This window comes from Medicago sativa, chromosome 7 (genome assembly GCF_051527215.1).
Source record: "Medicago sativa cultivar Bolivia chromosome 7, Bolivia_mono, whole genome shotgun sequence".
Classification (NCBI taxonomy): domain Eukaryota; kingdom Viridiplantae; phylum Streptophyta; class Magnoliopsida; order Fabales; family Fabaceae; genus Medicago; species Medicago sativa.
The window spans coordinates 69,217,954-69,230,533 of record NC_140755.1 but is presented as its reverse complement, the minus strand read 5'-3'; the positions used below and the strand labels follow the sequence as shown (position 1 = coordinate 69,230,533).

Below are 12,580 nucleotides of genomic sequence, written 5' to 3'. Positions count from 1 at the left end.
GGATCTGGACATAAAACATCAGTGGGTCTAAAAAAATTCATCTAATAATTAAATAATACTAAATTTTAAAAAAAGTTATACTAAATACTAATTTTTTTTTTTAGCAAAATAAAGGGTGCAGAGAGATTTCCAACTGCAGCACCTTGAAATATATAAATAGAAATAAAAAGAACAAAAAAGAGGGGGGACATAAACCAAAACCCTCGAGAATAAAAGAAGAAAATGACAAACCAAAATAAATAAAACAACAAGAAGCTAGAGGAGCAACAATAAACTAAATAACTAGCGAGGCGAACGACTGGAAGCCCCAACCTTAAACCCTTTGCTAGTCTCAGAGTGTTGCTTTAACCTGTTCTTCTTTTTCCTTGGAACCACCAACTGAAATTGTTCATTGGTGTCTACATTCAAAATATCTTCCTTTTGACCCATGTTAGCCCATGAATTGCTTAGAAAATCCATAGTTTGTTGGGCCACAATAGGAACAAGCCCTAAAACTTGCATGTCATGAATAACATTTTCAATAAAGTTTGACAAGTTAGAGTCTGTCACCACTATGGACCTACCAAGATCTCCCTGAGCATGATCTATCGGTACCACTTCCTCGTTTAACTCTTCACGAAAGAAAGTGTCGACTGAGTTTGCACCTGATGCTTTATCACTATTGTTATATATTTTTCCTTGATCTGATGGGGATTTTGGTAAAACAGTGTTGCCATCTAACTCCGCAATGGAAATGAGATCAACATCATGAACATTAGTAGCAAGACTATTGTTTGTATCTAAACTTTCTGCATTTGTTACTGAAGAAGGCAAAGGGGTGTCAACAATTTTAGGGTTTTTCTCACTCTGATTAGTGAATTGCAAAAAAAACATCAATTAGTTGAAAAATAATAAATTGCAAAAAAAGTTATTCTAAAAATAGTTGTAGCAACCAAAATTACAAATACAATGCTCTATCATCAATTAGTTGAAAATGAGATAAAATTATACCGTTCTAATTGTTCTAAGAACATCTCTTTCGATATATGTTACAAGTCGATCATCCAAATAATTGATATAATATGAATTTAAATTCTACAAATCAAATCAAATTCTACAAAACCTAAAACCGAAAATTAAATTTCTCACAATACAGTATGATTAGCTAACGTTTATGCGCATGAATTATTTTCCATATGAATTAATTGATAAATATCAAGAAAACACTTGACAAATATTTCTTTAAAAAAACACTAGACAAATATTAAAAAACACGGGAAAATATTTATAACTCATACATAAAAAAGTACGGGGCAAGTATTTATCACAATTTTTTATGATGTTTTTATAAAAAAAAACATAGGACAAATATTTATTATTGATACACAAAAAATTATGAGTCAACTATTTTTCATTTTTATAATCAAAGTAAAAATTAAATTAAAAAGCGAAGGATAAGAAAAATTCCAGAAGAAAATGAAGAAAATCTAACATTTTTTAATTAAAACTAACGGAAAGGACCAAAATGTGTAACAGAGAGAAGTTAAGGGACCAAAATAAATCGAATTTTAATTAAGGGACCAAAACGATACTACCTAAATAGTTAAGGGACCAAAAGTGCAGTTTAGCCGGATTTTAACTATTCATGGAACCATTATTATAGGTAACAAAGTTTTGTTTAAATTTTAAGATATTAAGGAACAAACTTTGTTTTAAAAAAACAAACAAACTTTGTTAAAAAAACCAAACTTTAGTTTTTCAAATATATAATATTAATTAGTTTTATTGAAAAAAGATAAGATTAACTAACAAAGGGTATAATTGACAAATCATTCCCTTAAAATACCAAAACGACAGTTTAATAGGAACGAAAAAATCTACGCTAGAACGACACTTAAAAAGGAACAGAGGGAGTATATATGAAGGGAATAAAGATTTTGGGCTGAATTTTTTATAATTCTAATTATACCCTTAAACAAATTTTCCTATATTAATGTTATATTCTTGGTGGTATTAAAAAAGATAAGGATTTATATTATATTTGTTAAATTACTGTTGTCATGGAAAAAGATAAACATGGTTTTTTTGGGTTTGTTATAATTTTAATTTCACAAATATTTGTACTTATAATTTTAATCAAAATCAAATTTTTATATAAAATACCGTTCATAATTTACACACGTTAGCGCAGTAAAAAGAAAGAAAAGACAATCTTTTCGCTAGTTATATATATATATATATATATATATATATATATATATATATATATATATATATATATATATATATATATATATATATATAGGGTTATGATAGAAGACACCTTTTATGAAGGTGTCTTTTATCAAGTTACTCTATGAGCATTTGCGAAAAGACACCAACTTACTTTTAGGAAGGTGTCTTTTATCAAAGTTATAACTAAAAAGTGAAAATCACACCTTAAGATTTGACTTGATAATAGACACCACCAAAGGGTGGCTTGTAACATAACCCATATATATATATATATTATAGATATAAAAAATTTAATTTTATATATTATTTTCAAACTCTTTCCTTCAAAAAAGTTTGAAAATAATAAAGATATGAAACTATGTTTCAAAAAATTAATAATAAAGATATGAAACTAGTAATAATTTTTTTGCTCCTTGTTCCGGAAGTAAAAAGAGTTTCATTTATTTCTAAATAATTTTCTTTAGAAGGGCTTCCACTTCGCCAGTGAATGTCCTGGTAGAAGATATGATTTCATTGAATTCAAGTTTATTTGTTTTTAAATACGCTCGTAACTCAATGGGAAAATAATCACGAGTTTTGAAAATTTTATCATATCAACTTTCTCATATCGGTACATAAAATTTTGCTTCCGCAAATATAAACACTTAAATTTCGCAACGAGTGCGGTACAATTATTTAACGATGTTTTGCAAATAAAATAGAAAATATATTTAATAGAAACACTACATTAATGTAGATATTTTAAAAATAGTTATCAGTTTTCAAAATTGTCATATTAACTTTCTCATCTTGATACATAAAATTTTGTATCAACATATATAAGCAAATAAAATCATCAAGGAGCGCAATGCAAATATTTAACATATTTCTTTACATATAAAATGCAAAAATATTTAATAGAAACATTATATTTATTCTGACAATTTTCATTTAATACGTTTAAATAATTTATTTGATCCAAACGAAAGATAGGACCTTAAATAAATCACAATTCGGTTGATCACAAATGAAACATTGTTTTAGTTCATCGAATCTAGATAAAAGTACGTATTTATATAAAAGAATAATATTTAAAATACAAAAAATCAAATGAATGAATTCATTTTTTTTAAGAAAGATTTTCTATTTCATAAATATACACATATAAAATGATTTTTATTTTTTACTAAAGCTAGGTTATAAGACACTTCAAAAAAAAAATATTGCTCACTAATAATATATATGTTGCATTCCATTTTGATCAATAAAAGATGTATTGGTCAAGTGGTTTGGGAGTATGGTTCATGTAAGTGAGAGCACCCTGGTTCGATTCCCATGTGTGTTATTTTTAAATTTTTAATGATTTATGCAAAGCCATTCTTAAACTTGGTTCAGCTTAACTGGAATGAATGCATTGGCATTAAATTCCCTGAGATTGCGGTTTCAAATGTTCATGAACCCAGATTAAAATTAAAAAAAAAAAAGGTTTGGAGAGTGATTGGATTGGAGGGGAAATTTAATTAATGTGATGGTTTAATTGTAAAATATCATTAATTTAAAATGGGGTGAATATGCAAATAATAGAATACATGCTAAATTTTTGCAAAATAAAATAATAACACATGGCTATTTTTGATTGGTTTGGGTAAATTACCCATGAGATTTCAAAGGCAACCTAGGCCTCACCTTGTTTAGATAATTGGATAGGCTGAATTTATATAGAGTATACTTAACTTAAATCTTTTTTGTTTGGTTTGTGCTTTTGATGTTTGTAGCTTTGTATTTTAATTAATCCACACCCAAACAAACGTGCACATCATATACGTGTTTAATTTAGTAACAAAAAAAAGCATTTATTTTTAGGAAAATGCTACTTCTCAAGAAAAATAGCTTCAAGAATTTTTCAAGAAATAGTTGGCAAATTTTAATTGGATGATTTATTTGTCCACTTCCTATTTTTCAGCCACACCTCCTTGAATTGTGGCAAATAGTGCATTGTGATTGGCTATTCTTTATTCTTGAAGAATTCTTGATGTTATTTTTCTAGAGATATAGCATTGCTCTTATTTTTAAGCTATTTCTATAACAAAATATTATTGAATATATGCGGTTTCATAAGGGATAGTGAAGAGGTAATGCAATTCATGTCACAAGCAATTGTGTTAAGTTATCACAATTCCTTATATCTGGTGCCAAATAAGCTGTAAATATGTTCCTTAAAATACGCGCGCCCATGGTTTATATGTTTTAAATTTGGGTTGCTTCTGCTTATTGTAGTGAAAATAGTAACTAAACTCTTTTATTTATTTCTTATATAGTAGTGAATCACCAAAGTGTTAAAACAAGAATGGTTCATACAATTCCTCTATGGTTTTGCTGATAACAAAGTATTGAAGAACAATTGGAACACTAACATATGTTCAAGTGTGCAGAATCAAAGAATGCATATATCATTGAAGAATGAACATATAAAGAACATCATAAGGATCAGGAGAAGCTTAGAAGACTTTGGTAAAAGATCTAAAGGACGGTCAACCAGAAGTCGACGTCCTTAGAAGAAGGATGTCTCACAGAAGCTGGAGAGTTACCTCAACAAATTTTGTGAAGGTCATCAGACTCAGAAGCTTACTGGCATATGTGGATGACCCTTAGATTTGAGAAATTCTGAGGGACATAGATTCCACGTAGGCTTTGTCTTATTATGTGAATTGTCCCTAACATAGTATTTGATAGAGCAGTTCTTTTGTCTTCTTCTGTCTACATGTGAAAACAGACAAAGGACCTTGAGAATAAAAGGAATTTAACAGATAATTCTACTTTTAGTAAAGGAAATTCAAAGACTACCCAACAAATTTATCCATATCAGGAAAAGGGCCAATGTTCTTGATTGAAGCTTCTCAACGAGTGTGTTTGTGATGGCACTCTTCTCCAACGTCTCTAATTTCCCTACCTATCTACGGAGCTGAAGACCACGAAGAAGATTGACAATACTCTGCTATTTTACCCTGTCATTAGTCTGTCAAATCAAATAGCACAAAACACTTAGGATTTTATCATTCAAGTTTATATCTTAGAAATCCTAAAGAGTCTGGTCATTTGTTCAGTTTACACTACCATTGTTAAATCCAATTTAAGAACAAAATAACTTGTTTACTTGTGTAAACAATTGAAGAGTCTCTCGCCTGCGTGCTTGTGCATACAAGTCTCTCGGTCAAAACCTGAGCACTTAGGAAGTCTCAATCAATTGTGATTGAGCAAAGGGAAGTCTCTTGGAGTTGTCCTTGAACAAGAAGTCTTTAGGTAAAGTCCTGGAGCAGGAAGTCTTGAGAAAGTGTGATTGAAAAAGGATGTCTGTTGGAAGGGTCTTCGAACAATTTGTGATCTAGAGTGATTATAGTGAAATCCCTTGAAAGTGTAAGGGGACTGGACTACTCCTGTGTTGTGGGAGGAACCAGTATAAAATTTATTTGTTTCTACTTTCTCTCTCTCTGTCTCTTTTTACTCCAAAGTTGTCATTGGAAATGGACAACATGTTGAGGTCAAATGCAAAGGAGTTGTGGTTGTTGCTCTCTCAGGTATAAAATATATTTCAGATGTTTTATTTGTGCCTAATATAAATCAAAGTCTTTTGAGTGTTGGACAAATGATGGAGAAAACTTATTCTTTGCATTTTAAGGATATGAAGTGCACTATTTTTTATCCTCTGGAACTAAATTAATGAATCTTGAAATGAGAGGCAAAAACTTTCTAGTAAAGTGGAAACAAACATTCTTGCATGTTTATCGAAGTAGAGTTGAAACAAATTCTTCAGCTCAAAAAAAGGGAACTTTGGATGGAAATTATGCTAGATGCAATACTGCTATGTTAGAGACTACGAGGTATATTGAAGCTGCTAATTTTGAGGGCTGTAAAGTTACCATGCAGGAGGAGAAAAAGATTATTGAGAAGGATGTTGGTTGTAATGTTGTTGATGCCTCTATGTATGACTTGTGTGTTTTTCAAAATAAAAGTGGTGACGATGTCAAGACTACATCTGATTGTGTGTTTTAATTTGGTCGTGTTGTGTCCCTTTGGAATTCAAAGAAGTAAGAAGAGATCACACAATCATCCGTTGAAGCTAAGTGTGTTTTCGCCGCAACAGAGCAAAAAATTTGGCAAATGATGTTTTATCAGATGAAGGTTGAAGATAAGAGGTCAATGCTTGGAGTTTTTTCAAGAAAAATATCAAGGAGGAGTGTTGGAGATTGATATTTTTCCGATTTAATAATTACTTGTGTGCTGTTATTTCTCTGTCATAATTAAAGTGTTGCTTGTTTAAGTATAAGTGTCATAATTAGATTGTTGCTTATTTAGTAAGTAAAACAGTCCCTAGGTAATGATCTAGTGTTCTTAGGTAATGATGACTAGTGTTTAGAGTAGATTTAGTGCAGATTTTATGTTCAGTCTTACAAGCAAGCTTTTAGCTTGACTCTATATATTTGTAGTGTATGCTTCAGTTTAATGTATCAAAGTATCTTACAAGCAAGCTTTTGATTTTATGTTCTCCACCATTCGGGTTTTTTTTTTCTTCAACAAGAATGATCGAATAGATAACTTATAATAATCAGAAGAACCACTCTCACAGCATTAACACACACAAAGACTTAAAGGACATAGAAACATGAACACTCGAAGGCCTGAAATTTGAACACATAATTGTTATATTGAAACACTTCAAAGTTCCCAACTCGCAGCATCCGATTGCTTTTGTTTGTGCAGTACTGTTTCACAAACTTCAAATCCTTATAGATTTAGGCATTATTCTAGTGATCATAGCCTGCCAAAGCAAAGATAAGAGACCATATCTGCATACAAAGTGCATCCCCTGGAAAAAATAACATCTATTTGAAAAATCAGAAGATGGAAGCTAGAAAATCTGCAATGTAATTTTCAATTCACATGTACAAGGGAATGGTACATTGGAACAATAATTTAATCAAAAGCATGTCTCAACATATAAAACGAAGAGAGTTTATTAGATAAACATTATTTACCTAAGTTTGACGCATTATATTAATAATGATAATAATATAATGATACATCATTAATTAACCATGTAGTTAATCAGTGATGTTATATCCTTAATGTGAAGAACCAGATAATGCAGGATGATTATTTTTTTGAACCAATTGATATGCATATCAAGATGCTATATCCTTGTTTTTGAACCCCCATTAAATCGGTGTTTAAACCATGTAGCAATAGTAGGATTTCCACCAGAACCATTAGTTTCCTCATGCCAAGGAATAACAATGTCAAAGCCACACCGGAAGTGATGAGGTTCCTAGAAAGAAAAAAAACACACGCACACACACGAGTATATTAGAGCTCAAGAGGTGCATCAGTTTACAAGTTAAGGCATCTGATATGAGCAACTCAACACATCTTAGGCACAAAAAGTACTAAGCATGTCGATAAATATATAATTGTCACTTACAAGTTAATTAAAACCGTACCAGAGATTAATATAATGTAGTCAATAGTTCAGAGTTCAAATGGTAAGAATATTATATATATATATATATATATATATATATATATATATATATATATATATATATATATATATATATAGGGTTTTGCTAGAAGACACCTTTCATGAAGGTGTGTTTTAGCAAAGTTATAACTAAAAAGTGGAAATCACACCTTGAGATGTGGATTGCTAAAAGACACCTTCATGGGTGGCTTCTAGCAAAACCCAATATATATATATATATATATATATATATATATATATATATATATATATATTATACAACACATAAAAAATTATATTTTTTCATCAAACTATAGAAACAAAATTATATAATATTCTTAATTTTATAGCACTTCTTAGTTTTTGCTTTGTTATCTTGTTTTCGTCTCTAAAATCTGTTATGTTTATTTTTTAGCAGAAATAGATTTGTTGCAAAGAAAATCAGGATACCGTTTTAAAAACTTCTTATAGATGAAGGTAGAGTATTACGTACCTCAAATAGTCTTTGTAGCCATATAATGAGGAAGTAAATGAAATATGCATTTCCCAAATAGGACATAAACTCCATGCAATTGGGAGAGTCAAAAATATACAATCCTGGTCTATGATTACGAGATCCAGATGTTATTTTGAAATATCTTCCCACTGAATATGAGGATCGACCACTTTGTGTTGGGTTTGGAAGCTCAGGCAAAGTCTGAAGCCTATGGCAATGAGACAAGTTTAAATATGACAGATTGTGAAGAGAGCTCAATATAGAAGGAATTGTAGTGAAGTTATTTCCCTGGAGATTTAGCCTCTCTAAACACATTAATTCTCCAATAGCATAAGATACTTCAGAAATATGGCAAAAACTTAAGTCAAGATAAATCAAAGAGAAATCCATCCAAGGGGAAGCTTCTTCAGTTTAGAGCATCCACGTAGGTCAAGAGTTATAAGAGATGCCATCTTGTTAAACATGATAAGTATTTCGACAAGATTCGTGCAGTCTCTCAAACTTAGGAATTTAAGATTTGTAAGATCACCGATAGATTCATTAATGGTAAATAAACTTGAACATCGATCCATATCAAGATACTGAAATTCGGAGTGCTTTCAAGTTTTGTGCAATCAAAGACGCAAGACTTTTAGAGACCATAATTCTGTTGTACTTCCAAAATCAATAATGCTAACTAGACTACTACAGTTCTGCAAACTCAAGAATTCAAGTTCTGTAAGAACTCCAATTGATGGATCCACGTGCAATAAGTTTATGCAACCTGTAAGATCTAGCCTCTCAAGGTTTAGAATTCCTTCAAAGCATGGAGTCACTTCGAGATTTTTGGAGTTGCTAAGATCCAACCTTTTCAAATTGGGGAGATCCTATGAAGCGAGAATTAACAACCAATATGTTAGTTTTTTCTTTTTTGTATAATATATATTAGTATTGTTCTACTAAAACTTATATTTTCATTTTTTTAACACAAAATAGAAATTTTATTCAGAAATAATGCCCAAATCTAAGTTAGATTGGGCTACCTTGGCTAATTGGGTCAACATATGCACTACCCGATTACCCTTTCTCCCAATATGTGAAAACCTAACATTATCAAAACCATTTCTAAGGTTAAAATCCACTTTTCCCAAATCCCCCGATATGTATGATGAAATTAGGTCTTGTTCTCCAAAGCTCGAATAAGGATTTCACTGTAAAATTCCAAGAATATCATGTTGAATCCACAATTCTAAGCAAGCCTCATCGTACGAATCATCGTGCATGCTTCAACTTTAGTTGAATCATTGAAGCCATACTTCGATTGTTTCTTCTTCATTTCTAATCACGCACCCATACGCTATAGACAATGAGAGCTAATACTCGCATCACAATTATCTTTCAAGCAGTTGTTTGGACGTGTCCTGCATTTTCAATCTCGATTAATATCTCTTTTAGCTTTGTTTCTATTCTTCCGAGAAATGCAAGCATCGGATAACTCCAGTGCACTATTCAAGGCATTGTTATCTTTGTAGGGACACAAACAAGCCACTATTTTTTATGAGGACGAAAAAAAAAATTGGTAATCTTATAGGGACGGAAAACTTATTTAATCCAAAAAATAATAATTTGATGAAATGTTTTAACAATAAGATAAATTGCAATAAGATAAATACCTGAATGCCTCCTTGGCTGTTCAATGTTGCTATCAGGCAGATTCAATTCTACAAGATGATGTGGTTGAAAATTTGATGGCAAAGACATGATGGCATATGAATTTCTTGGTTTATAATAGTTATGAACGACTTTTCAGCTATAAGTGGAATTCCAATCTCAGGTTGCAACCCACAAGCATGTAGAATTCTCTTTACATAACTATTATAACCTACAAGCAATGTCTTTCCTTTCACATTTCAAATGGATGAGATAAGGTCAACTACCAACATGTATATTTTGTATATATACATAAACCGAAATTGTAGCCTTAGCCTAAAGCATAACATAAAAAGTAAAATAATAAACATTGTCATTATATAAAATTAAGGTTTTCACTTTTAATAATCAAAACACTTAATCCAAAGTATAATGCAACACACATATAGCTGGGACCATGCAGTCAACAACCTACTTGAAGATTGATTAAAAAAAAAAGGTTGGATTATTAAATCCAAACCACATACTAAACACATTGTCGTTGTCATATTACACAAAATAACATTGCCCACATACATACTAGACACAAGAAACTTAATGCATATCCACCCAAATTCATCATTTTCACCAATTCCAACTTACAACTTCCAAAATACTTGAACTCCGCCTAAAGCAAGATTATCCTTGGGAACCACTTCAACAAACAAAACAGTAGGATGATCATCTAAATCAAATATGAGCTTGTCACAGTCTTGAAGATGACGATATTTAACAAATTTGAACCAACCTCCTGCCAAGTATTTCTCATATTAAAGATACAAATATGAGAAATCCTTGGCAAGAGGTTGGTTCAAATTTGTTAAAGATCGTCGGCTTCAAAACGGTGACAAGCTGATATTTGATTTGGATGATCCTCATATTGTTTTGCTTGTTGAAGTGGTTCCCAAGGATAATCTTGCTTGAGGCGGAGTTCAAGTGTTTTGGAAGTTAAAATTGGTGAAAATGATGAATTTGGGTGGATATGCATTAAGTTTCTTATGTTTAGAGTGTATGTGGGCCATGTTATTTTGTGTAATATGACATTGTGTTTAGTATGTGGTTTTGATTTAATAATCCAACCTTTTTTTATCAATTTTCAAGTAGGTTGTTGACTGCATGGTCCCAGCTATATGTTTATTGCAGTACATTTTTGGATTAAGTGTTGTGATTATTAAAAGTCAAAACCTTAATTGTATGTAATGACAATGTTTATTATTTGAGAACTGCTATAGTGCACGAGAGATTACACCCCACGAACACACGACACAGTACATGGCTTTATCTCTATCGTTCAAATAAATTTTAATTAAAATAAATGGGAAAATCTGAAATAGGGTGAGGGTGGAATACAAGGTCGTGTGGATTACACGACATATACATGTCGTGCTGTTTAGCAATTTTCATTTTCTTATTATTTTACTTTTTATGTTATGCTTTAGGGTAAGGCTACAATTTCGATTTATGCTTATATGAAATATATACATGTTGGTATTTGACCTTATCTCATCCATTGGAAATGTGAAAGGAAAGACATTGCTTGGCATTATTCATGTAGGGAGGCCAACAAGTTTGGGTCAAATTTAAAATTCACAATACGAAATAGCAACATATAAAATATATTACCTTTCCATTAGAATTGAAAAGAAGAAATGAACATGTAAGAAAAAGAAAAATCAACATAGAGTTAGATCATTGTTATGAAAAATGAAAATGCAAATTCAGGCATATTCAAAAAAATAAAGATGGAAGTAACCCTCAAAAAGAGACTTAAGTTTTCAAAAAGTGACTGCATTTTAATTTTGTTAAAAGTTTAGATTACATCCTCATCCCTAAATTTGAAGTCCCATAAATCCATGAGTTTAGAATTTCTTTTTCAGTTCACCAGTCATATTAAATACATAGAGAAGGGATCCTATTTGTTTGTGTGTTAAGAATTTACATTTTCACCACTCATCATCAACATACTTTAAACCATTATCGAACTCCTCAAATTTTGAATTTAACTTTCATTTTCAAATCTTTGTTCTTCACCTGCACTTAGTAACAACAAAAGGGATTGTAAATGTCCCAAGAAAATCAATCAATGTAAAGAAATAAACCGGAGACCAAAATTGCATGTTCAAACCTTTGTGGCCAAAAAGCTATCTCATCTCCTGAGTCATATCGTAGTAGATGAACTTGCTGCAAAGAAACATCAAAATGATCAAATGGAACACCACGAGAACTTGTCATCGAATAAAACTTGAGATCAAAGCTAACAATATCATCCATTTTCTTATTAAGACATTTTCTCAAACAATTTGTGAGTGCTCAATTTCACATAGAAAAAACAAATACAAAATCATGTCAAAATAAGATAAATTGAATAAAACATAAATACTCTTGTTAATCTAAACACAAAAATAAGACAAATTCAAAACCAATTCCATAATTTATGAAAACCTTAAAAATACTCTTGTTAACATATATCTTGCTTTAATAAACTCTGAAATCTTCCAAAGACAAAAATGAATTTAGAATGATTACCTCTGTCGTGGTGCCCTTTTTCGAAAAATTGATGTCCCGGTTGATTCTAATTCAGAATCGCATTTGGGTTGTGATTGACATCTGAACATGAAATTATTGAAATCGTGGTGGATGTTGATTTATGATTTGAGAATGAAGAAACAATGAAGAGAAGAGGAGAGAAGATGAAAAAGAGAGACTTA

At 30.8% G+C, this 12,580-nt stretch overlaps 1 long non-coding RNA gene across 1 annotated transcript; it reads right to left on the bottom strand.

Annotated features, from left to right (window-relative positions):
* Positions 1–11,472: 11,472 nt before the first annotated feature.
* On the bottom strand, positions 11,473–12,580 carry LOC146908043 (uncharacterized). Its single transcript, XR_015019085.1, has 3 exons — positions 12,399–12,580; positions 11,998–12,053; positions 11,473–11,903 (listed from the first exon to the last, which is right to left on the bottom strand). It is a non-coding gene; the product is annotated as an uncharacterized LOC146908043 (long non-coding RNA).